We start from the raw sequence: 25,896 nt of genomic DNA on the forward strand, positions 1-25,896 counted from the left end.
TAAAAGTTAGGAAATTCCTGCTGAAGGGGACTTTGCAGCCGATTTGCCTGCAAAAGCAGTACAGCCCCTTCAGGTAGATGCAGCAAGGAAAAGTTACATACCTGTAGACATAGTTCTACGTCGTAGGAATCTTCATTGAAGTCATAAACCTTAAATAATTCTGTGTTGCTTGTGAGGACCTCAGAACACCTTCTTCGATATATATTTTAAGAATCCAGGAAAAACAACTTGAAAATTGTTCATAACAGTCATTTTCCATAGAGTCAAAGTGTAGACTGTCAGCTATGTATTTTCCTGATGAATGTTGGAGGGGAGATACCTGTGAACATTTGCACCAATAGTCTTTAAATTTGCAGTGCTGGGTCATAGGAAAAAGGTTGCCCAGAAACCACGGACAGCATGAAAAAGAAAAGACAGTCTGAAAGGCTATCACTGAGAAGGTTAGATAAGGCACCTGTAAGGAAATGCCTCCTTGGCATGGTTACCCCCTGACTTTTTGCCTTTGCTGATGCCAAGTTAAGATTTGAAAGTGTGCTGAGGCCTGCTAACCAGGCCCCAGCACCAGTGTTCTTTCCCTAAAACTGTACCTTTGTTTCCACAATTGGCACACCCTGGCATCCAGGTAAGTCCCTTCTAACTGGTACCACTGGTACCAAGGGCCCTGATGCCAGGGAAGGTCTCTAAGGGCTGCAGCATGTCTTATGCCACCCTGGGGACCCCTCACTCAGCACAGAGTCACTGCTTGCCAGCTTGTGTGTGCTGGTGGGGAGAAAATGACTAAATCGACATGGCACTCCCCTCAGGGTGCCATGCCAACCTCACACTGCCTATGGCATAGATGAGTCACCCCTCTAGCAGGCCTTACAACCCTAAGGCAGGGTGCACTATACCATAGGGGAGGGCATAGGTGCATGAGCACTATGCCCCTACAGTGTCTAAGCGAAACCTTAGACATTGTAAGTGCAGGGTAGCCATAAGAGTATATGGTCTGGGAGTCTGTCATACACAAAACTCCACAGCACCATAATGGCTACACTGAAAACTGGGAAGTTTGGTATCAAACTTCTCAGCACAATAAATGCACACTGATGCCAGTGTACACTTTATTGTGAAATACACCCCAGAGGGCATCTTAGAGATGCCCCCTGAAAACATACCCGACTTCCAGTGTAGGCTGCCTAGTTTTGCCCGCCTGCCACACACCAGACATGTTGCTGGCCACATGGGGAGAGTGCCTTTGTCACTCTGTGGCCAGTTATAAAGCCTGTACTGGGTGGAGGTGCTTCTCACCGCCCCCTGCAGGGGCTGTACCACCTGGCGGTGAGCCTCTAAGGCTCACCCCCTTTGTTACAGCGCCACAGGGCATTCCAGCTAGTGGAGATGCCGCCCCCTCCGGCCATGGCCCCACTTTTGGCAGCAAGGCCGGAAAAGATAATGAGAAAAACAAGGAGGAGTCACTGGCCAGTCAGGACAACCCCTAAGGTGTCCTGAGCTGAGGTGACTCTGACTTTTAGAAATCCTCCATCTTGCAGATGGAGGATTCCCCCGATAGGATTAGGGATGTGCCCCCCCTCCCCTCAGGGAGGAGGCACAAAGAGGGTGTAGCCACCCTCAGGGCTAGTAGCCATTGGCTACTAACCCCCAGACCTAAACCCACCCCTAAATTGAGTATTTAGGGGCCCCCAGAACCATGTAAGATAGATTCCTGCAACCTGAAGACGAAGAAGGACTGCTAACCTGAAAGCCCTGCAGAGAAGACGGAGACACCAACTGCTTCAGCCCCAGCCCTACCGGCCTATCTCCCCACTTCAAGAAAAACTGCAACAGCGACGCGTCCCCCAGGGTCCAGCCACCTCTGAAGCCTCAGAGGAATGCCCTGCATCTAAAAAGACCAAGAACTCCTGAGGACAGCGGCCCTGTTCCACAAAGACAACAAATTTGCAACAAAGAAGCAACTTTTAAAGACCACAGGTTTCCCGCCGGAAGCGTGAGACTTTCCACTCTGCACCCGACGCCCCCGGCTCGACCTGCAGAGAACCAACACTACAGGGAGGACTCCCCGGCAACTGCGACCCTGTGAGTAGCCAGAGTTGACCCCCCTAAACGCCCCCAGTGACACCTGCAGAGGAAATCCAGAAGCTCCCCCTGACCGCGACTGCCTGCTTCTAAGAACCCGACGCCTGGTAAAGACACTGCACCCACAGCCCCCAGGACCTGAAGGATCCGACCTCCAGTGCAGAAGCGGCCCCCAGGTGGCCCTCTCCCTTGCCCAGGTGGTGGCTACCCTGAAGAGCCCCCCCCTCTTGCCTGCCTGCTTCGCTGAAGAGACCCCTGTGTCTCCCACTGAACTCCATTGCAAACCCGACGCCTGTTTGCACTCTGCACCCGGCCGCCCCCGTGCCGCTGAGGGTGTACTTTTTGTGCTGACTTGTGTCCCCCCCCCCGGTGCCCTACAAAACCCCCCTGGTCTGCCCTCCGAAGTCGTGGGTACTTACCTGCTGGCAGACTGGAACCGGGGCACCCCCTTCTCCATTGAAGCCTAAGCGTTTTGGGCACCACTTTGACCTCTGCACCTGACCGACCCTGAGCTGCTGGTGTGGTAACTTTGGGGTTGCCCTGAACCCCTAACGGTGGGCTACCTTGGACCCAACTTTGAACCCTGTAGGTGGTTTACTTACCTGCAAAACTAACAAATACTTACCTCCCCCAGGAACAGTTGAAATTTGCACAGTGTCTAGTTTTAAAATAGCTTTTTGCCATTTTTGTGAAAACTGTACATGCTATTTTGCTGATTCAAAGTTCCTATGATACCTGAGTGAAGTACCATTCATTTAAAAATATTGATTGTAAATCTTGAACCTGTGGTTCTTAAAATAAACGAAGAAAATATATTTTTCTATACAAACACCTATTGGCCTGGAATTGCCTTTGAGTGTGTGTTCCTCATTTATTGCCTGTGTGTGTACAACAAATGCTTAACACTACCCTCTGATAAGCCTACTGCTCGACCACACTACCACAAAATACAGCATTAGAATTATCTCTTTTTGCCACTATCTTACCTCTAAGGGGAACCCTTGGACTCTGTGCATGCTATTTCTTACTTTGAAATAGTACATACAGAGCCAACTTCCTACAGCACCTGTGCCTTTAAGGACCCCAGAAGTACTGCATCCCACAATGCACTGCAGTGGTAGTTCGCCTCAGATAGTCAGTTCTTTTTTACACAATGCACAGGATACAAATTTACTGACAGCCAGGGAGGAGGAAGGGTCTTGATGACTTTGATGGAGGGTTCTATGATGCAGAACTATGTCAACAGGTATGTAACGTTTCCTTCTGCATCATGGGAACTTCACTAATAGTCATAAACCTTGAATAAATTAGCAAGCTGAGAGAAACTCCCCACACTGCAGCTGTAAGGTATCCATGCACTGTGAATCTGTTGTGAAAAAGTAAGGAGTTCAGGCCCACCAGTACAAGCCAACTATTTGAATCGTTTTCTCAATGGTTTTTTTCCAAATTTTGACTGAGTATCAGTTTCAAGGCAGTATTCTCTGGTAAACGCGTGTAAAGACCTCCAGGTAGCTGCTTTACAAATGTCCACGATTGGAATCTGTCTAACCGAATCTGTAGTTGCTGCTTTTCCTCTCGTCGAGTGAGCTTTAGGCTTGCCTGGTAAAGGCTTTTTTGCAATCTGGTAGCATAAAAAAATGCATTGGACTATCCATCTAGTTATGGATTGTTTAGAGGTTGCCAATCCCTGCCTTAAAGAACCATAATTTATGAACAGGTGGGTTGATTTACAAATAGATTTGTATATATATCTAAATATAAATGCAGCACTCTTAACATCAGGAGAATGTTATGTTCTCTCTCTGCCATTGTAAGGCTTGGAAAAAAGGTAGGTAGAGTAATAGATTGGTTAATATGGAAATCTGATCCTACTTCACGCAAAAAGGAAAAACTGTGAAAGGTTCTACTGAAGACTGAGCCTGTAACTCACTACCTCTACGAGCCCAAATAGTGGCTATTAAAAAAGCTATTTTTCATGATGAGAGTTGCAGCGTTGCTTTATAGAGTGGTTCAAATGGAGGTCCCATCAATTTTGACAATACCAAGTTCAACTTCCAAAGAGTGAAAGTCTCCTGACAGGAGGAAAGATGTTTTTCCAGACCTTCCACAAATTATTTCACTACAGGACTCTTGAAGAAAGACTGGTGCATTAGTGATTTACAAAATGCAGCAAGTGCTGCCAAATGTACTTTATTTGTAGGCCTGATTTGGCCAGGTACACTAAGTACGGGAGGATAACATTTGACTGTACTTTAATAGGATCACGGTTGTTAGCAAGACACCCTATGCAGAAGTGTTTCCATTTAAAAGCGGAGCATGCTTTTGTGGCCGGAACTTTATCTTCTTTCAAAATGTTCATGCAATCTTCTGAAAGATTTAAATGGTCATGCTGGGTGATCTTAAGAGACAAGCTGTCAAATTCAGCGATTGGATCATTGGATATAGGATTTTGCCCTAGAGTCTCAAGAGGTGATCCAGTCTGAGCAGAAGGCACTTGTGATCGACTATGGACAGTTGGAGGAGATCTGTGTACCACCACTGTCTCGGCCAATTTGGAGCAATGAATATCATTGTTATCTGCGACTTCATCAACTTCTGAATTACTCGTGGCATGAATGGAATTGGTGGAAAAACATACACAAATGGAGTCAACCGTTTTATCAAAAGGGCAATGCCCAGAGACTGTGGTTCCACTGCCCTGGATGCATAGTCTCAGCGTTTTTTTTTTGGGGGGGGGCAGTGGCAAACAAATCTAACGTTGGCATGCCCCATTCTTTGAAGATGTTGTCCACTACTTTATCACTGAGAACCCACTCGTGATTTTCCTTGTGAAAACGGATGAATCTCCCTCAATGATTTGTGTTCCTGAAATGTGAAAAGCTGGGATGGAAAGCCCTCTTGCTAACGCCCAATGCCTCATTGTTCAAGCTTGGAGAGATAATTGTCTTGACCTTGCTCCACCTTGTTTGTTTATGTAAAACATTATAGTGATGTTGTCTATTTGGATCATAAGGGCTCTTCGTGTGAGAGATGGTAGAAAAGCTTTGAGAGACAAGTATGAGGCTTTTACTTCTAATAAGATTATATGATACAATTTCTCCTTCCGAGACCAAAGACCTTGAATGGTAAGCTAGTTCATATGGTCACCCAATCCTGTCAGTGAGGCGTCTGTGATGATGGTTTGAGATGTTTCTTTCTGAAAATGAACTCCAGAAGATTCTGTGGGTTGGTCCACCAGGAGAGAGAATGACATGCATTCTCCGTTAGGATGATCTGATCTTTCCAGTTTACCATCTTTTGTGACAATTGATCCTCTAGGCAAATTTGGAGAGGTCTCCTGAAGAGATGTGTATTTAGTACTATGAAGATACAGGTTGCCATTGGTCCCAGAAGAGATGCTACCCAATAGACAGATGGACTGGTCTGTTGCAGAATCTGTGCACCCTTCCTTTGGACTGAAGGTACTCTCTCCTCTGAAGGAAACACTTTTTCTCTTCGTGTGTCTATTGTTGCCCCTAGAAAAGTGAGGCACTGGACTGGAGGGGATTTTGATTTTTCTGCATTGACTCGTAGTCCCACATTTGCTAGAAGAGTTGTTGTGGTAGCATGATCTTTCTTTGCTTTGTTCAGAGAGTCTGCACTCATCAGCCTCTTGTGTAGGTATGGATATAAGAAAATACATTTTTTCCTTAGATGTGTCGAAACCACTCCCATGCATTTGGAAAGGGTTTGAGGGGTGATTTCAGACCGAAAGGAAGTACTGCATACTGATGGGAGGTTCCTGGAATGTGAAAGTATGATCTTGGAGGTCCATCGCACAAAGCCAGTTGTCCTTTCTTATGAGTGGAATGTTAAATAGAGTGATAGCATTATGAACTTTTCTTTTTTGATAAATTTGTTAAGTGGTCTGAAATCCTACATGAGGTTGTGTAAATGGGAAGTCATGAATTGTTGTGGAGGTGCTGACACTGGGGTGTTTGTGAAGTGGAGTGCATATCCTCTTTCGATGATGTTCAAAACCAATCTATCCGATGCTATCCTTTTCCACTCTTCTAGAAAAAATTTCACCGCTCCCCCCACAGGAGTGGGAAACTGCAAAGTGGGTGTGTATCTCTCATTGTCTGGAGTGAGGAAAGCTTTTGCCCTTGGTCTGCGAAGGCTTGTGAGGCAAAGATTTCCTTTTCCGATACCTGCTTTGGAAAGGCCGTTGTGCTTGTCGTTGTCGCCGCGGGTACTGGTAAGGCCAGATGGGAGTTTGTCTGTCTCCAGGTTTGTACTGCTTTTTAAAAGCCTTCTTTTGTTGTCAGGAGTGAATTCCTCAAGAGCAGTACCCTCAAATGCCCACCTTCTGGCAGAGGCAGGAGACCTGGAACAGCGGTAGAAGATGATTAGTACAGGGTCCAATTAGTGAGTAACACACTAGCATATATAATTCTATGTATATATATAGGTAGATATATTGCACTTGAGAATAGGCTTTACCTGTTTATCTGTGGGGATTTAAAGGTGGTAATAGCAAGCAAGCATCTGTCTCTAGTAACCACATTATTATTCATGTCTTGAAGAGACATTTACTAGGTTTCTATTTCACTCAATTGGAAGGTCCAAATACTCTGGCTACTTTTCATTCATTCAGTTCTTGACATAAATTTGGCACTTTAAGTTTAATTTAATTCAGACTTATCTCAGAAATCACAAACATATGCATTCCATGTGTCACAAAGTCTGCATCTCAACAGTGTTAATCACAATGTTAATCACCAGTGCCCTTACTGAGCGCTGTTATCATGAAACAATCAAGAGCGTCTTTTTGCTATAATTTAAATGATGACATACTCGTACTGCTCAAAGGTGCTCCTCATTGTTGTTGAAACCATATACATGGGCGAGAAGCCCTTGTCCAGCTGTACGCCCTTATAATTGGGAAGAGTTTTAATGCTGCCTCTGAAATAAAGCGCAAGCGCTGAAACGTTTTTCCTACCTGGGTTCAGGTGGAAATCTCAGTGCAGCACGGGAGCCGGAGTAACACTAAAAACAAGCTCATGACTCAGAGCGTGGAGCATATTTTTATGATGGCCGACAGCAAGATGTCGGCTGTGAATCCTTAAGTATTGCGAGACGTTGCCGGAGACGACGTGCAACTTTAAAACAAGTAAGGTATCTCACATGATAGTGTAGTGCAACCATAGCTAATTTCTTCTTGTATAAGAGCTTGCACTGTGCATTACAGTGTCTGGCACTGTACTATATTTGGTGAGGCTATGAGCATTTGCTGAGGCCATTGAGCAACATCCATATGCAGAAAAAGTAGCGTACCTGCTACAGGTGCCACTGAAATCAGTGTCCTTGAAACTCGGCAAATGGGTGATGCAAGTAGCGTCCTGCCAGAGAGTGTGAGCATGTAAGTTCCAGAGCACGCTGTACATGTCAGCACATCGGGGTATATTTAAGAGCCCCTGGCGGCACCTTAGCGCCACCATAGTGTAATTTGTTTGACACCAATGCAGCGCTAAAGTGGTATTTTCCCCGCACCAAATTTACAAAGTGGCGCAATGCATGCATTGCACCACTTTGTAATCCCTTGCACCACATTATGCCTACCCCAGACATAATGTAAGCAAAGGGGCATTCCCTCATTGGGGGGCCGAAAAAATGGTGCATGGAAATCTTGGTGATTTCCTTGCGCCATTTTTTTTCCAGCACTTTTAACGCTTGCTCAGGGAGCGTGTTAAAAGGGGGCATACCAATATTTATAATAATGGGCCACTATGTACTCTGCAGAAGTAGTGCCAAAATGCTGCCGCTACTGCTGCAGAGTACCTCAATAGCATTAAAAAAATGATGCTATTGCCCCCTACTCTGTGCCATGATGCGTGGGTAGGGGGTTGTTAAGGGGCGCAAGGAAAGTGGAGCTGCAGTAGCTGCAGCACCACTTTTCTTAAATCTTCCCCATAGTGTTTCAATTAGTGTCTTGGTTCTGGACATACAACACAGTGAGTTCTGGGCATGACAAGACCGCGGTTCTGGGACAGAGCTGTAGTGGTTAAGCATCCTGGAGGGAGGATGGCCTGGCGAACCATGACATTTGCTCTCCAAGGCCGACTTCTTTGAGCATTTCTACTTCCTTCTTTAATTGAAGCATTTCCTTCTCTGTATGCTGTCCAAAAAGGGAAGAACCAGAGAACGGCAAGTTGGCAATTTTCAGTTGGGTATCTGGTTTCAGAGACTAATGCCTTTGCCAAGAAGCTCGCCTCAGAGAGATGTCATGACGGAAAGCAGGGTCCGATACATGCACTGAATCACTGCAGCACTGATGGATTGGTTGGAGATTAGGGAACCTTCATTGACCATCTCGAGGTAGTTTTGTTGTCATTGACTTGGAAAGTCATCTATGAATGCTTTCATGCCATCCCAAATATCTCAATGATATCTGCCCATTAATCCTGCTGAATTGGCATTTTGTAAATGTGTTGAGGATGTTACGAGGTGCAGTGGTTTCCGGAGCCAAAGCATGTCTCCGCAGTACCGCTGTTGCAATAATAGAATCTGGCTTCGGATCAGCTTTTAGAAAATGCGTGTCTTGTTGCGGAGGCTTGTATTTCTTCAACAGCCTCTTTGTTGCTGATTTTACTGTGACTGATGCTAAAAAAATGTCTTCCACAATGTCCATGAGACCTGGAAGAAGAGGGAGAACAGACCTCAGGGTAGCCCTTGGTTGCAGGGTCTCCACGATCACTGAGACTGCGGGTTGTGGAGTGTCTAGTGTGATATTTATCTTAGATGCTCCGCTCACAAAGGCGTCTTCGAATGTGATGATGTTGTTGACTGGTAAAACCCTAGTTGGGGACAGCTAGAGAGGTTGTTGTGTACAACACGTTAGAAGTCTTATCAGGGGTTCTTGACATTGATCTTGTTCATGGAACCATGGTTCTTACATGCAAACTTGATCGGGATGGAGCCTTCCATTTCTCAACTGGAGACATAGATGTTGCTCTAGAACACTGTTGTACTGGAGACATCTGTTAAGGCTGTGAATGATGCTGCACAGGGTCAATAGTGAAATTATAGGTCTAACAGGATTAAGACCAGTATCTGGTTCAGGAGATGGTGCCTTTGAATGCTGCGGCACTCTAGACCAGTGAGAGGAAGATGAAACATCTACCTGAGGATCTCTCGACATTGAGAGTGGTGTTATCGGCGTTGTGAATCGTGCATATCCTTTTGGTCAAACCTGTATTTTCAGTGAAAAGACATGTCTCTTTGACGCTGCGTGGGTCTTTATTTTTCAACAGCAAGTGCTGTTATTTCTAAGCCGATCGGTGAGATCTTGAGGACGAGTGATGAGACTTCGACACCAACCAATGTGACCTTGATGTCAAGTGATGGGACTTCGACATCGATCGTGAGTGAGATGGCAGTGCTGTTGGGGTCTTTAATGTCATAGGTATTCCTGCCGCTGATTTAAACATTGCACAGTGATGGTAATGGAGCCCTGTTGACGTTGAGCCCTCCTTGGAAGGGGAACAGGACGGTGCCAAACCTCTCAACGGCAAAGTTAATGTCTTGAGAGTGGTGTTGGTACTGGTGTCGATAGGGATACTTTTTAGTCACAGATCTTTTGTGGGAGTCTGAATCTGTTTTATGCCCCTTCTCTGGATAGTGGTGAGGGGAAGAACTCTCCATTCTCTTCCTCTTCTTCCTTTCTTGATCAACCTTCATGTCTTCCATCCAGCCATGCAGCTTGATTGAGGTGTTGAGATGGCAAACACACCACACATACCTTATGGGCACCTGAACGTGCCTTCTTTCTGCCACAGAAAGAACATGCAGTGAATAGAGCTGGCATATTGATATTTTCTTCAAAATTCCCAAAAAAGGATTATGCTTGACAGAAGTTGTGGTAAATTGTCAATTAGTAAGATTTTAAAAGCGCTGGAATAGGTATGGGTAAAGGTTTTTAGGTGAAGAAAACACCCAAGGTGTTCATAGATCCTGCCTGAAGAAGCCGCAAAAAAGAATTGACTCTCTGAGGCACACTGCGACTGTAGTGCATTGTGGAATGGGGTTCCTCTGGGGTCCTTAAAGGTGCCTTCTCAGGGATAGCCTATCAGGCTGTCTTTCCTTCTCATGTCGTCTGTGGTTTCTGGGAAGTCTTTTTCCTGTGATAAATTATTACAAGTTTAAAGGCTTTATTGATGCATATTTTCCCAGTTATCTCCCATCCAGCATTCATCAGGATAATACATCTGACAGTCTACACTGTGACTACATGGAAAATGGCTTTCATTGATAAATACTTTTCAAGTTATTTTTTCTGGATTCTTAAAATATATATTTTAGGTGTTCTGGGGTCCACAGAAGCAGCACAGAATTATTCAAGATGTATGACTATCAATGAAGATCCTACAATGCAGAACCAAGGGCCTGATTTACAAAGTCTTTTTCTGTGTGCAAACTGCATGATTTGCAGAATTCGGCCGTTTGCGCACAGAAAAAATGCATTTTAGTATATGCAAATGCTATTTTGCGATTCAGTAATGTATTTACCGAATCGGAAAATAGGTTTGCGAGTCACAGTTAGGAAGGGGTGTGCCAAGGGTGTCCCCTCCTTATTGCTAGTCACAGTGGTATGTATGATTGTTTTGTGACCGTGAACGTGGTCGCAAAACAATTGCAGTTAACACGATTTCAAATTGGTGTTAACCCATTCGTGAATGGTAGCAAAAACATTTTTTAAGAGCAGGCAGTGATCCTATGGACCAGTGCCTACTCTTAAAAAATGTAATTGAAATGTTTCCTTTTTTGTTTTTCAAACGCAGCCCGTTTACCTTTGAGTAAAACGGGCTGCGTTTGAAAAAAATATATTTTTTTCACTGAACAGCATTTACATACATGGTGATCTGCTGACTACAGTAGGCCATCATTCCTGTGATTTTTGCGATTCCCAGTGGGTCTCAAATTGCGACCTACCTCATTAATATTAATGAGGTAAGCCTATTTGCGACCCACTGGGAATCGCAAAAGAAACACAGTGGTGTTTCCTACATTTAGAATTGCACTTGCCTAATTGCGATTCACATGAAATCGCAATTAGGAAATCGATGTCCCAAACGTTTGTACATGTAGCCCCAGATCCCAAACCACAAACCAATACAAACAACATTAAAATGAGAGAAATCTGCAGACAACTTTGCCTGTAAATACTCTTACCCCCTCACTCAATATAACGTTCCAATTGTGTGCCAATTGGAATGGGAGATAAATATATAACTAATGAGCGAGTTAGATTAGATGTATTTGAGACAGGTCATCGCAGAGATCGCAGAAGTGTGTGCAGCACACTATAGCAAGATATATTTGTCCTCCACTACCGGTACCAAGAGGATAGACAAAATTCCCTCAAAGACATAGAATTCAGCAGTCTTTCAACTGAAAATGGGCAGCTCCTAGATGCTGAGACTTAGGTCACCAAAGTCACTGCTGCTGTTGCAACTCTGGATTGTAGGAAAGCCCTGAGACCTAATGGTATACCCACTGTGCTATGCAAAAGTATGACCTCCTAGCTGTAAACAGAGGTGCTTCACAAGCTATTTGAGGCAGAGAGGAAGAGCATACTCTGACAAAAGACCAGAGATTTACAATCTTCGGGCTCATCCCAGAAGAGGGTAAACCACCCAACAAAAGTGCTTCATACAGGCCAGTCTTGCTGCTCAATGTCGAGGTCAAAATCCTAGTCAAAGTGTTGGAGATAAGAACTAAGCGTGCAATATTAACACTCATCTACCCAGACCAGTTGGGCTTCATGGCCAACAGAAGTTTTAAACTCAACCTGTGCTGTGTGTACAGGATCCAAGGATTCATTGGTAAGATACAAGAAGAAACTCTTGTGATGTATCTTGCCGCCACAATGGCGTTTGATATGCTGCAGTGTCCAATATGTCTGCGGTCCTGAGACAATGGCCTTTGGCCCCTGACTCATATAATGAAACTCCTTTACCAGCAACTGCTAGTGATGGTTAGGTCAATGGTATGCACTCTTGCCTGTTCAAGCTTGGAAAGGGCACACACTGTATAGGCCAGGTGATACCCGGTTATCCAGGGCCTGAGGTGGGTAGACACTTGGGGGCAGAAAATATTGCTATATGTGGATGACATATTGTTATATGCAGCTGACCTGAAATAGACAGTTCGAGAATACTACAGAAATGAAAACATTTGGCCACGTTTCTGGGTGCAGAACAACTGGGGGAAATCCTGAATATATCCTGTCAGGGAGGCAGGCCATGGCTCCCATTGAATTGAATATTGCCACTGGCACATGCAGGGTTCAAATATCTTGCTAGCTACATTATCAGAAGGCACAACAGGTTCCTTGACATAAATCTCTGCTGTCTGCTAGACAGATTCAAAGAAGATGTGAGGCACTGGTGGGCACTTCAGCTATAGTTGTTGGGCAGAGCAGCTTTGTTCAAGATGCTGACCTTGCCCAGATTTCTTTATGCCTGCAGAATACTCCATTCAGCGTACTTTCAGACTTTTTCCAGAAGGTGTAGACAGAATTGTGGCTCCTTCTGTGGAATGAAGGCCCCTGTCTGGTCAGCAATACATAAACTGACCAGGGGAGTCTACGATAGGAGTATAGTCTTATCAGATATTAAAAATACTACTCAGCAGCCCAGCTTGAAACAATCAATATGTTTGTGGCCCTTGACAAACGAGCAGTCAGGGTCGACAGATATATGATGGGAGTTGGGGATACCCCACAATTTTATACAGGACTAAACCCAAAGGGAAGCTACCAACCCACACCCAAACAGTAGTGGCAGTCTGGACAGCCGACGGCATGACTGGGGTGGAAGGGAACTCTAAAGGACCAGACGTCTCTCCAAAGAGTGACATATTAACACCAGTGGGAATCAGTGGAAACCTTGAGCAGTTCACAAAACGGGAAACTAATAGATATCACAGAACTAGGGGATCTATGGCAAGGGGTGACGTAATCTCTTTTTGAGACTCTCATGAAAGATTACTATTCTGCAAACAATAAAAAATACAGATATCTGAAAGTTAGATAGGCCCTAGTCTCACACTTGAAAAAAAAGGAAACATTGGTGGAGGTGTCCCCCTGGGGGATAGGTTGCTGGCAGGCCCCTTAAGCATGGGCACAGTATCACTGTTATGCAAAAAGATACTCAGTTACTCCCCGTATTGCCTCTAGAAATTGAAAACTGACTGATAAAAAGACATGGGTGAATTTGAAGAGCAGGGATGGAAAGAGGCAATAAGGGACCCTACGGACATCGCCATAAGGGCAAGATTCTGACAAATACAGCTCTGCATCTGACATAACCCATATTACTTACAAACAATTCTACGTAAGATGGGTAAGAGCATCTTAGGTAGAATTTCTGTTCATCAGGGAGTGTGGCCAAGTAGGCTCCTTAATTCACATTGTGTTGGAAGTCCAAAGATCCAGGGATATTGGGAGCAGCATTAGGAAGTTAGGTCTATCAATCGCAAGACCCGCCAAGTGGCTCATACTAAAAATATGGGGGAAGAAAAAGTACTGAAATACCCCAAATTGTGTATGACACATGGCTTAAAATTGGCAAAATGGAACATAGTGAGGTGTGGGGGACTGTTGTAATACCAGAAATCATTGACTGGAAAAAAAAAGTCATGGACCGGTGCATGCAACCACAGACGGTGGTCTATGAGGGAAGAGGCTGCCCAAAGAAATGGGAGAATATATGAGAAACGTGGAGGTCTTATTGGGGCTCTAAATGGGGCATAAACTAACGAAACCAGCAGGGAGAATAAATCCTTGTCAACATTTTTGGTGACAGATTGTTGTAACTGCTTGTTAAAATGTAATAAAAATAATTAAAATAAAGTTGTGTTAGCACCATTCAAGATATGTTACTTTGGTCTTGACCTTGTCCCTTTTGTGAGCCCTTTCTGTTGCTGCTGTCTCAAGATATTTGACTCTGGGTGGAAGAGTATGTTAAAGGCCTCTATCAAATCAGTGAACCGAACAAACAGCATTGGCATAGCGCAGTTCTGTCACCTCTAGTGGTATCCGGGTGCTGAGGGTGCTTTATCTCCATTGAAAAGCCAGGTCTTGAGCTTTTTCTGAAGTCCACCACGGAGGGTGACGTTCAAAGGCAGAGGGGCAGGTTGTTCCAGGACTTTATGGCGATGTAGGATAAGGAAGGAATGGTTTCTTACCTGTAACTCCAGTTCTCTCGTAGGGGTATTTCCATGATAGTCATAAGCACTGAATAGTTCCGCGCGCCTGCGGGGACCCCGGAGCACTGATGTGAAGTATATTCTTAAGTGCCAACACCAGCCATTTGGAGAAAAGGTCTGTCAAAAAACACTTAAGAATAACATTGTGCAGCCTAGGTGAACAGCTACACAGGCCAAATTGTTAAAAGAAAATCAATAGTAGTGTAAATTCATGTTCAAACACCTATTTATTCTAGAAATGTAATAACAAATACATTCTCAAACTTTATTTACACCTCTGATGAGAATAAAAACAATGCAGGGCAGTGTAGCCCATAGGCTGCCATTATACAGAATGTAAATAGAGCTGTGCCTTTAAGAAAGCAAAGTCTTCCTGTATCCCATCATGCACAGCAACAGGCAGTTGCCTCAGTTCTTTTTGAAGGCTTTTAACCTGGAACAAGCTTTGTTGGAGTATCAACATCAACCATATTTATGGCAACTTTTTCTATGTGAACTCCACCGGGGAGGAGGGAGGGTTGCTTATGACTATCATGGAAATACCCCTACGAGAGAACTGGAGTTACAGGTAAGAAACCATTCCTTCTCTCGTAGGGGATTTCCATGTATAGTCATAAGCACTGAATAGAGTAGCAAGCCCATCCCCATAACCGGGGTGGAGTAGACAGAAAAAATAGTACCAAAACACTAAAGTTATGCAAATAAGTTCTTAAGCAAGGCCTGTCCAACCTGTGCATCCGCCCTAGCGTCTGTATCAAGGCAGTAATGCTTAGTAAAGGTATGGACAGACTTCCAAGTGGCAGCCTTACATATTTCTGCCAAAGGTATATTTCTCATTAAGGCTGTAGTAGCTGCCTTCCCTCTAGTAGAGTGGGCTTTTGGTCTACCACCGAGGGACTTGTTCGCTAACTGGTAACATAACATTATACATGAAACAATCCACCTGGATAGTGATTGCTTAGACGTGCCCAACCCTGTTCTAAGTGGGCCATAGTTAACAAAAAGCTGTTGTGATTTACGTAAGCATTTTGTCCTGTCCAAGTAAAATTTCAAAACCCTCTTTACATCCAGAGAGTGCAGCGTTCTCTCAGCAGGAGTAGCTGGATTCTGAAAGAAAGTTGGAAGTGAAATGGTTTGATTCACATGAAAATCGGAGACGACTTTCGGTAAAAATTTTGGATGAGTTCTCATTACCACTTTCGCAGAATGAAAAACCGTGTAGGGTTCCTGAGAGCAAAGGGCTTGGATTTCACTGACCCTACGCGCTGAAGTGATTGCCACCAGAAAAGCAGTTTTCCATGTGAGATGTTGAAGCGATGCCTTATGTATTGGCTCGAATGGAGGTAGCATCAGGCGCGATAGGACAACATTCAATTCCCATGGAGGAGACGGCCTTCTAATGGGGGGAAAAACCTTTCTTAAACCCTCCAGGAAGTCTTTAATAATTGGAATTCGAAAAAAGGAAGGTTGTGATGGGCTCTTCCTGTATGCTGTTAGAGCCGCCAAATGTACCTTTATTGATGATAATTGTAAGCCCGATTTTGCCAATGTTAGGAGGTATGGCAGAATAGACTCTTCTCCACAGGATATCGGGTCAATGTTGTTGTCTAAACACCACACACAAAATCTCTTCCACTTGCTTGCATAAGTGGATCGTGTGGAAGGGCGCTTAGCTTCTCTCAGGATTTCCATACAGTCCTGAGGTAAGTTCAAGTGTCCATATTGCACTAGCTCAGGAGCCATGCTGCCAAACTCAGTGATGAGAGGTTGGGATGAGATATCTGCCCTCCGAACTTCGTGAGCAGGTCCGGACGATAAGGGAGCCTGATGTGTGGTTTGAGTGACCGGTGAAGAAGGTCTGGGAACCACCATTGTCGTGGCCATTCCGGAGCAATCAGGATCATTTTGGACTGAGCATTGGATAACTTCTGGAGGACCGCCGGAATCAGGGGAAGCGGTGGAAAGGCGTAAAGAAATGCTCCTGACCAGCTTATCCACAGGGCATTCCCCAGTGTCCCTGGATGGTAATATCTGGAGGCGAAGTTTTGGCATTTTTTGTTTTCTGGAGTTGCGAACAGGTCTATAGAGGGGGAACCCCATAGTGCGAAAATGGAATGAACGACGTCGTCGTGTAGAACCCACTCGTGGTTCTCGTCCATTACTCGGCTGAGAGCATCCGCTTGCACATTCTGGATGCCCGGCAGGTGAGTTGCTACTAGCGACATGTTCCTGGCTAGAAGCCAATGCCAGATTGTCTGAGCCTCCCTGGATAAAATCCTGGACCTGGTGCCTCCTTGTTTGTTTACATAGTACATGGTGGCCACATTGTCCGTCTGAAGAAGGAGAGTTCCCGCTCTCAGAGAGGGAAGGAAAGCTTTGAGCGCAAGGTGGACCGCTCGAAGTTCCAGCAGGTTGATGTGATAGAGACTCTCTTTCTGTGACCACTTGCCTTGGACTCGAAGATGCCCCATGTGCGCTCCCCAATCCGAGCAGTGACGCATCTGTTACGATGGTTTGAGCTGGAGGCTGTTGTTGGAACGGAATCCCCACCAAGAGATTGTCGGGTAGACACCACCACTTGAGGGACTGTAAGGCGTGGGGGGAAAGGAGGACTTTGTTCTCCCATTCGTTCATTAGTTGACTCCATTGATCCTCCAGGTTTTCCTGTAATGGTCTCATATGGAGGCGAGCATTGGGAACGAGATGGATACAAGACGCCATCGAGCCCAGTAGGGAAGCTATTACTCTTGCAGTGGTCTGTGGAGCCTTTTGCAGTTGCTTGCACTTTTGGAGAATCGATAATCGTCGTTCCTCCGAAGGAAACACCTTTCCTAGATTTGTATCTATAATGGCTCCTAAGTAATGCAACCTCTGAACCGGTGTTGCTGTGGATTTCAGGAGATTTACTTGAAGACCGAGTTTCTGTAACAGCTGTAGAGTCCATTTGAAATGTTGTTGCGTCTCTAGATAACTGGAGACCTTTATGAGCCAATCGTCTAGATAGGGGTAGACAAAAATTCGATGCTTCCTCAAATGGGCGGCTACCACCGCCATGCATTTGGAAAAGGTCCTCGGCGCTGATTTTAGGCCGAAGGGCAGAACCGCAAATTGGTATTGATGTTTTCCGACGGTGAACCTTAAGAATTTTCGATGTTTCTTGGCCACCGGAATATGAAAATAAGCGTCGCAAAGGTCTACCGCACAGAGCCAGTCGCCCTGACGAAGATGTGGGTAAATTTGGTGCAAGGATAGCATCCTGAATTTCTCTTTGCGAATCCACTTGTTTGCTGTCCTTAGGTCTAAAATGGGACGAAACTCTTGCTTGTCTTTTTTTGGCACAAGGAAATACCTCGAATAAATCCCCTTCCCTTGCTGGCTGATCGGGACGGGTTCTATGGCTCATTTTGCAATAGGATGTTGACTTCTAACTGAAGAGCTTCGAGGTGTCGGTTGGTTGTTTTGGGTGGAACAGATGGTGGAGGACTGGTGAATCTGAGAACGTAACCATGTCTCACAATATTCAAAACCCAGGCGTCTGATGTGATGCGTAGCCACTCGTCCAGATGATTTGAGATACTTCCCCCTACCGGAGTGGTTAACGGAGGAGGGGGAAGCAAAGATTCAGGGCTTAGACGCGGGCACCTGTCGAGGTGTCTGGGTCTGAGGTGTTGAACGACCCCTTGTCGACCTTCTGGAGAAGCCCCTCTGATGCTGCTGCTGCTGCTGTTGCTGAGGGCGTGAAGACGTCCAATGTGGAGTCTGATACCTGTGGGTGAACAGTCTTCTTTAATATGGGCGGAATCCTTTTCGCTGTTCTTTAGGTCGCTCCATGCCTACCGCTTTCAGGGTATCCAGCTCCGACTTCATTCTGGCCATCTCATCATCGGCATGAGAGCCGAACAAAGTGGAGCCTGAGAAAGGCAGGTTCTGTATCCTCTGCTGTGCTTCGGGTTTAAGCGATGTAAGCCGCAGCCATGCATGTCTCCTGAGCGCTATACCATGAGCATAGTTATGTGCGGATAGTGTTGAAGAATCCGCCGCAGCACTTATAATCTGGTTAGAAACCATAGCTCCCTCGCTCACGACCTCTAGGAAATCTTCCCTTTTGTCCCTAGGGAGATGCTCCGCGAACTGCAGTATAGAGTCCCAGAGGGATCGATCATATCTCCCTAATAAAGCAGTGGCACTGGCTGCTTTCATGGTGATGGATGCCGTCAAGCATACTTTTCTTCCTGCAGCATCGATCTTTCTGCTCTCTTTGTCTGGAGGAGCAGAGGAAGACGGTGACGTCGAATGCGATTTCTTCGCTGCCACTATAACTACCGAGTCTGGTACTGGGTCCGACCTCAAGAATAGAGGATCTTGCTCTGGTGGATGGTACTTTTTAATGAGTCTGGAAGGAGCAGACTTTGTTGTAGCCGGCGTGAGAAAAATGTCCATTGCTGGCTCAATAAGACCCGGAACCAGTGGAAGTAAAGGTCGTGAAGATGTCCTTTGATGCAAGGTCTCAAAGATCACTGATGTCGATGGGGCCGGAGCTGCTAGCGGGATATTCAGCTTGGTTGCCCCTCTCACTAAGACCTCCTGAAATGTGTTGACATCATCTATGGGAGACACTCTTGGGGACGGTGAGTCCGATAAGGTTGGAGAGTAGTCCCGTGTGGACGATGAAGAATGTCCATGATGTGATTCCTGACGACGGTGCCTAGAGGTAGATGTACGCCTCGAGGAATAACCAGAACGCCCTGCAGATCGCGTTGGAGTCCTCGGAACAGGCTCTGGAGGAGGCGCCGGAAGAGGAGCCGTAGGTGTTACCGGCGTCTGTGGTAACGGCGACTGCCTTTGCGAGAGCTGTGGCGATGCTGGAAGTAGGATAAGCGAGGCCGAGGATTCCGAGGTTGTATAAACCCTTCTAGGCCTCTTAGATGGTCTTCTCGACGTCGAAGCACTCCTCGACGTCGAACTGCGGTGACGGCGAGTGCCTCTAGACGTCGACTCGTCTCGCCGCTGAGAACCTCTCGACGACGAACCTCGACGTCGGTGCAGTGACGGTGAACGCCTCCGACGGCGAACACTCTCTCTCGACGGCGATCTCCCTCGCCGTGTCGACGGCGAGCCCGACTCGGATCTCCTTGGCGTGGACTGTGTTCGCCGTGTCGACGGCGACCCAGATCCTCTCGACATCGGGTGTCTTCGCCGCCTCGACGGCGAAATAGCTGTCGACGGCGAACGATGTCTTTTTCTCGCCGGCGAAGCACTCCTCGACGGCGAACATGTTGGCGACGTTCCCTGCTTCGACGTCGACGCTCTCGACGTCGTCGGAGATCTATGTCGTTTTTCAGCAGGTCTGGAAGGAGTCATGGAGGAAACAGGTTGAGCCCTGGTAGAAGTCTGACCTTCTCCTCGCTCTGTAGTGGAATGGCCACTTTTTCTCCTGTCCTCTCTCGCCTGAAGTCGGATCTTCTCTCTATCACGAAGGGTTCTTCTAGAGAAGGTTTTACAAATGTCACACGACTCCGGTTTGTGGCTGGATGGAAGACAAATTATACAGACCCTATGTGGATCTGTTTTAGCCTTCTTTCTGCCACAAGAAGGACATTTATCAAAAAGTGAAGGCATTTCTAACTAGAAAAACCTCAAAAATTCTGTCAAAAATTAACAGAATTCAGTAGAAAATTATCACTCAAAGGTAAAAACGTCGAGTGAAAATGAAATTCAGAAGATATTTCAATGAATTTCTGTCACAAAAAGCTTTGTGAGGTAGAGCTCAATGCTTCAGGGTCCTGTCAGCAGGAGCCGGAAAAAAGAACTGAGGCAACTGCCTGTTGCTGTGCATGATGGGATACAGGAAGACTTTGCTTTCTTAAAGGCACAGCTCTATTTACATTCTGTATAATGGCAGCCTATGGGCTACACTGCCCTGCATTGTTTTTATTCTCATCAGAGGTGTAAATAAAGTATGAGAATGTATTTGTTATTACATTTCTAGAATAAATAGGTGTTTGAACATGAATTTACACTGCTATTGATTTTCTTTTAACAATTTGGCCTGTGTAGCTGTTCACATAGGCTGCACAATGTTATTCTTAAGTGTTTTTTGACAGACCTTTTCTCCAAACGGCTGGTGTTGGCACTTAAGAATATACTTCACATCAGTGCTCCGGGGTCCCCGCAGGCGCGCGGAACTATTCAGTGCTTATGACTATACATGGAAATCCCCTACGAGAGAACTTCCCCTACTGCAGCTGTGACGGCTACAGGGAGAGTGGGGGTGCAAGGGCGAGTGAGGCAGATTCCAGGTGTCTTGCGGGCAGGGGAAGTTCAGTCAATGGTTGATGTAGGATGGTCCCTGCTTGTGTAGAGCCTTGTATGCATTTGTGAGGATTTTAAACTGGCACTTGCTATGCTGGAGTGCCAATGAAGGTGGTTGAGGTGGGGGAGTGATGTGGGTCCATTTAGGGAGGTCAAGGATGAGTCTGTCTGCAGGGTTCCGAATGATCTGAAGTGTTCTAAGGTGATGGGTGGAAATTACGGCAGAGAAGGCACTGCGTAGTCAAGGTGACTGGTGATGAGAGCTTGCATGACGGTCATTTTGGCGTTAATTGTTATCCATCTGAAGATTTTGCGGAGCTTGCAGAGGATGTCGAAGCAGGAGGAGGCGACCAAGTTGACTTGCCTTTTTTATGGTCAGTTGGCTGTCGAGGTTGATGCCCAGGTTGCGTGCAAGGTCTGTGGGTGCAGGAGTTGGTCCAAGTTCTACTGGCCACCAGCTGTGGTTCCATATGGAGTTGTTCTTCCCAAAGATCAGTACCTTTGTTTTGTCAGAGTTGAGTTTAGGCAATTTAGACTCATCCAATTGGCTACGTTGGTCATGATGTTGCAGATGTTGGTTTTGGCATTGGCGAGGTCGCTGGGCAGCGAGAGGATGAGTTTAGTGTGATGTTGAGTTTGTGGGATCTGACAACATCTGCTAGGGGGGTGATGTAGATGTTGAACAAGGTGGGGCTGAGGGTTGATGCTTGGGGTACACTTGTACTGGGTGAGGAGGTGAAAGGGGCAGTCAAATGCTCTCTGTGCATCCTGTGAGAAAGGATGAATCCCACTTGAGGGCATTTTGCAGTATGCCGATGTTGATGAGTGTGAGGTGGGAGACAGTGTTGAACTCAGCAGCGAGGTCGAGGTGTATACGGGATCTTACAGGGACAGGATGATTTGTCAATTGAACTAGATTGCATGCACAGTGGAAGTCACTCAGAATTAACATGAACTACCTCAAGACCCAGCACATACTATATAGATCACGTTTCACTTTCTGCCTCCAATCCAAAATGAACTGCAACCATTGTTCACTGTCATCCAGGAAGGAAGCAATTAGAGTGCTGTGCACCAAACTTACTTTGGTTGAGAAATCCATACATAGAACACAAACACAAAGGATAGCATACTGAATTGGAACCTAAGATACACAAACCCTGGAAGCACAGCCACTAAATATCAAACCAAAATATTAGGGAAAAAAGGAAAGTGGTTACATTGCTAGTTTATAAACCTAATATCACCAGAAAACTCATTTAAATGTAAAGCCATCAAAGAAGATGGATTGGTATATATCACAGACTAAGCAATAATTAAGCAATATTATGTTACCCTTTATAGAGCCAAACCGTGTGACCCAACTCTTCATGACAATCCCAGAGATCCCACCAGAGCTGCTTCACTTGCTGGAAGATCCTTTCTATGAAGAAGAGACTTGTGCTGCTACTAAAACTTCCTGAAAATTAAGGCTCTGAAAGGTGTTTGGCAATATTGTTGTCACACACCTGACAAACGTTTCTAACTCCTTTCTGCAAATGGGTCAGCGTGACAGAAAAGACTCTGACCATGAATCCAAAGCCAAAAAAGACCCACTACTATGTAGATATTAGCGACCAATGACCTTGAGGAGTTGCAGAATAAAGATATATACCAAGATCATCCCAACTAGACTTTCACATGTTTGGCCTTTGGTGGTGTTGCCCTATTGGGGGGAGGGTATTAAAAACAGGAAAAATTGAGGTAACACCAGACTTGCCTATCACATGATCAATAAAGCTACCTTCGCTGACAGGTAAATGTTCCTTATAGAATTAGACCCGGAGAATACATTTGACAGAGTACACTGGAACTTTATTTTTGAAGTTTTGGAACAATCAGGCCTAGGGCCGAGGATGATTTTGTTCCAAAAGGTCAATGTTGAAGGTTCTTCAGTCCAGAGACTGAGACATGGCTACCTCATGTCCTCCCTGGTATCTACCCTTTCCCTGGAGCTGCTCATTCATAAAATACATAATAATTGCTCCTTTAGTGGACTACCTACACTATCTAGACACGTCAAACAGGCCCTGTTCGCAGTGGACATTCTGTGTTTTATGAGTGAATTTGATCAGTCCTGGCCCCGTTGACAAACTGCCAGAACTTTGTGGATGTTTCTGAATTTAAGATTAACTATCTAAAGTACAGGGTATGGTTGTGGCGGCTGGAGCATAGTGGGAGGAATTATAAAAAAATGGGTTCAAGTGGTCAGTCAGGGACAGAATACTTGGGAGTGGTTCTCACTCCTAATGTTTAAAGAACATATGACAGCAACATTCTGACCCTGTTGGATGTTCTGTTCAAAAATGTCTCAAGGGTGTTGCAGGTTAGACATCTCCTGGATTGGAAGGGTTAATGGCATTAAGACCAAATTTATGCCCAGACAGATCTTTGTAATTAGAGCCCTTCCTGACAAAACATTCCTAATAGAGACAATAAAAGCTGTTCAGAAGAGACTTTGGATGTGTATGTGGAACAGTAAGATTCCACAGAAACCTGGTTTATGTTGTTTAGGGCCTGTAATGAAGATGGCTTCGGGGATCGAGATGTGAGCTGTCACAAACCTACAACACAAATGGCCACAGGCCTGATATTTGGTGATACCTACCCAGGTTTGCCCCTAGAAGAGTCTGGGTCAAGAAATGTTAAAGACATTCCTGGCCAACCACCTCTACATGGCCCTAAGAATCACAACTTTCAGGACACTTCTTCAGTTCACCCGAATCACCCTAGCTCACGAGTGTTTAGGTTTCCACAGCCACTGTAAACAGTACTAACTTCCTGCTGAGAATAAAATATACTAGATACTTACGATGAGATGAAATGTAGTCTCCTCTACAGTTAGCACTATTACATATTACATAATGGAGTATTAATGACAAGAGAGGAATGTACTAAAAAAGTTCAATTGGAGCCAGCAGATTTTACTGTCTCATCCAATTACTTTACTGGGCTCACCAAGACAAGATACAGAAAGGGGCTATTAGAGACACAATGACAATGGAAGACTTGTTTAAGGAAAATACTACATCACAGCTGTGCCTCGTTTGTACAGCCTGTTATAGTAGATGTTTGCTCTAACCAAACAATGATTTGCATTAGGCAATGGTCCACAGAACTTCTGACTGAAATCCCAGAAAGCCCTTCCATCCTTAACTGGTGAAGAGCAGCTCAATTATCAATTTGTATACAGTACAGAGAGAATGCATAGAAAGTGATGCTAAAATGGAGCCTGATATTAGTCCAATTGAAAACAAACCTCAGGCAGCCCTAAGGTTTATTGAAGGGGGTAAGGGTCACAGGCTTTTATCTACACATATAATGGACATGTGAGTGTAAGATAGTGGAGTGAAATCCTGACCCTGATCAAAGACATAACTAATATGCAGCTGAACCTCTTATCGTTTTATTGGGAGAAGTGGATGAAGAGGGCTAATATCCGTTGACCTCTCAAACCTGCAAATTGAATTCACACTTCATAATGGCATAAACTGACAATAGCCCAGACATGGAAAGCCACTGATATCCTGACTGTAGAGATGTTGTGGTCAAAAGTTTGGCATTTATATGCCGTGCAGTAGTTAACCGTAACTATGAGAGAGCGAATCATTGCTGGCCTTGTTTGGTTGACTAACCGGCTTGAAGGTCAACTGGCAGAAATCTTTCTTATTTCCCTTGTCAGTGCGAGAGGATCTGCCGGAGGGGCTGGGCAATGTGACCTGGGAACTCAGATGCATTCCTCACCTGGGAGTTAAAATCTACCACTCCAGGGCCGACCTATTAGAGGGTTACATAGGGGGCACCATAAGGGCCTTGAGAACAAGCATGGCTTTTTGGAGCTTGCTTCCGATCACAGTGGCAGGGAGAATAGCGGTCATTAAGATGGTGGCACTCCCACACCTGTTTTATTTATTTGTGACTCTGCCAGTGTGGATCCCAGCGACAGTCTTCAGGGAGTTGGACTCCATGCTTACGGCATTCATTTGGGGGAAGAGGAGACACATAGTAGCACTCGCCAAGCTGAAGAGACCCAGAGTGGGAGGAGGGTTAGCTGTTCCTGACTTTGCTTCCTATTATTTGGCTGCTCAGCTGCAGTGGCTGACTCGATGGGTGGCGGAGCGAAGGATCGGCGAGAGAGAAGACAACTCCTTGGCTCCTCCGGCATCGCTATTAGCGGGAATGTTCTTTGGCCGCCCTGCTTTGGGACCCGGGCTCTCTCACGAGGTCGGGGTTCTCAGCCAGTGTTGGAGGCGCTGCCTGAGGTGCTCAGGTCTATCAGCACCGTATGGGCCTGAGATTCCACTGATGTGGCTGCAGTGGTTGCCCTGTGCGGGGGATTGGAGAAGACTCTTGACCTGGGAGGGGGCCCGTGTCATACAGATGGGGGACCTTTACCGGGAGGGCTGCCTTCTGCCTTTTGAGGATTTTCGACAGGCCCATGATTTGCCGCAGGGCCAATTTCTCCTGCACCGAGCAGTCACGCAGGCAATACGTGAGTACTGGTAATCGGGACGTGGAGAGCCTCCTCCTCATCTCCCGAGTACCTATATATTGACCTCGGACAGGCTTCTGATGGCCGTCACGACTCTGTACCGGAAAATTAATACGGGGACACTGGGACCACTTGAGGAGCTGAAACACAAATCAGAAGGCAGACATAGCGACCCAGATTTCGGAAGAAGATTGGGATCAAATACTAGAAAGGGTACCGAAGGTTTCCAGAAATGCCAGATTTCAGCTCATACAATTTTATATCCTACAAAGAACTTACCTTACCCCGCAGAGATTGCGGGACCACTTCCAAGTCCGAGATGCAAGGTGCCCCCGCTGCGGAGTGGAGGCTGCCGACTTCATACATATGCTCTGGTCTTGTCCTCTGTTGAAGGCATACTGGAGCTCGGTGGTGAGGGAGGTGGTGGACACAGTTGAGCTTGAGGTTGCTTGCACAGCTGCACACTGCTTGCTACACTTTTTCCCACACACCCCCAAGAATCGTGCCACTAGTAGGTTTCAGGATCTTGCATTCATCCTTGCTAAATGAGAGCTGACGAAGATCTGGAAAAGCGTCACTGGCCCTCATCTTCCCAACTGGAGGAGAGAGTTCAAGAAATGGTCTGGGAGCGAAAGACTGGTCCTGCATGTGGAGCTTCATAGGGGTAGAGGGTCCCCTGAACTGAAGGAGGCCTGGGACCAATTAGATGAAAAACTGCAAGACCATAC

Source organism: Pleurodeles waltl, chromosome 5 (genome assembly GCF_031143425.1).
Source record: "Pleurodeles waltl isolate 20211129_DDA chromosome 5, aPleWal1.hap1.20221129, whole genome shotgun sequence".
NCBI classification, from domain to species: Eukaryota; Metazoa; Chordata; class Amphibia; order Caudata; family Salamandridae; genus Pleurodeles; species Pleurodeles waltl.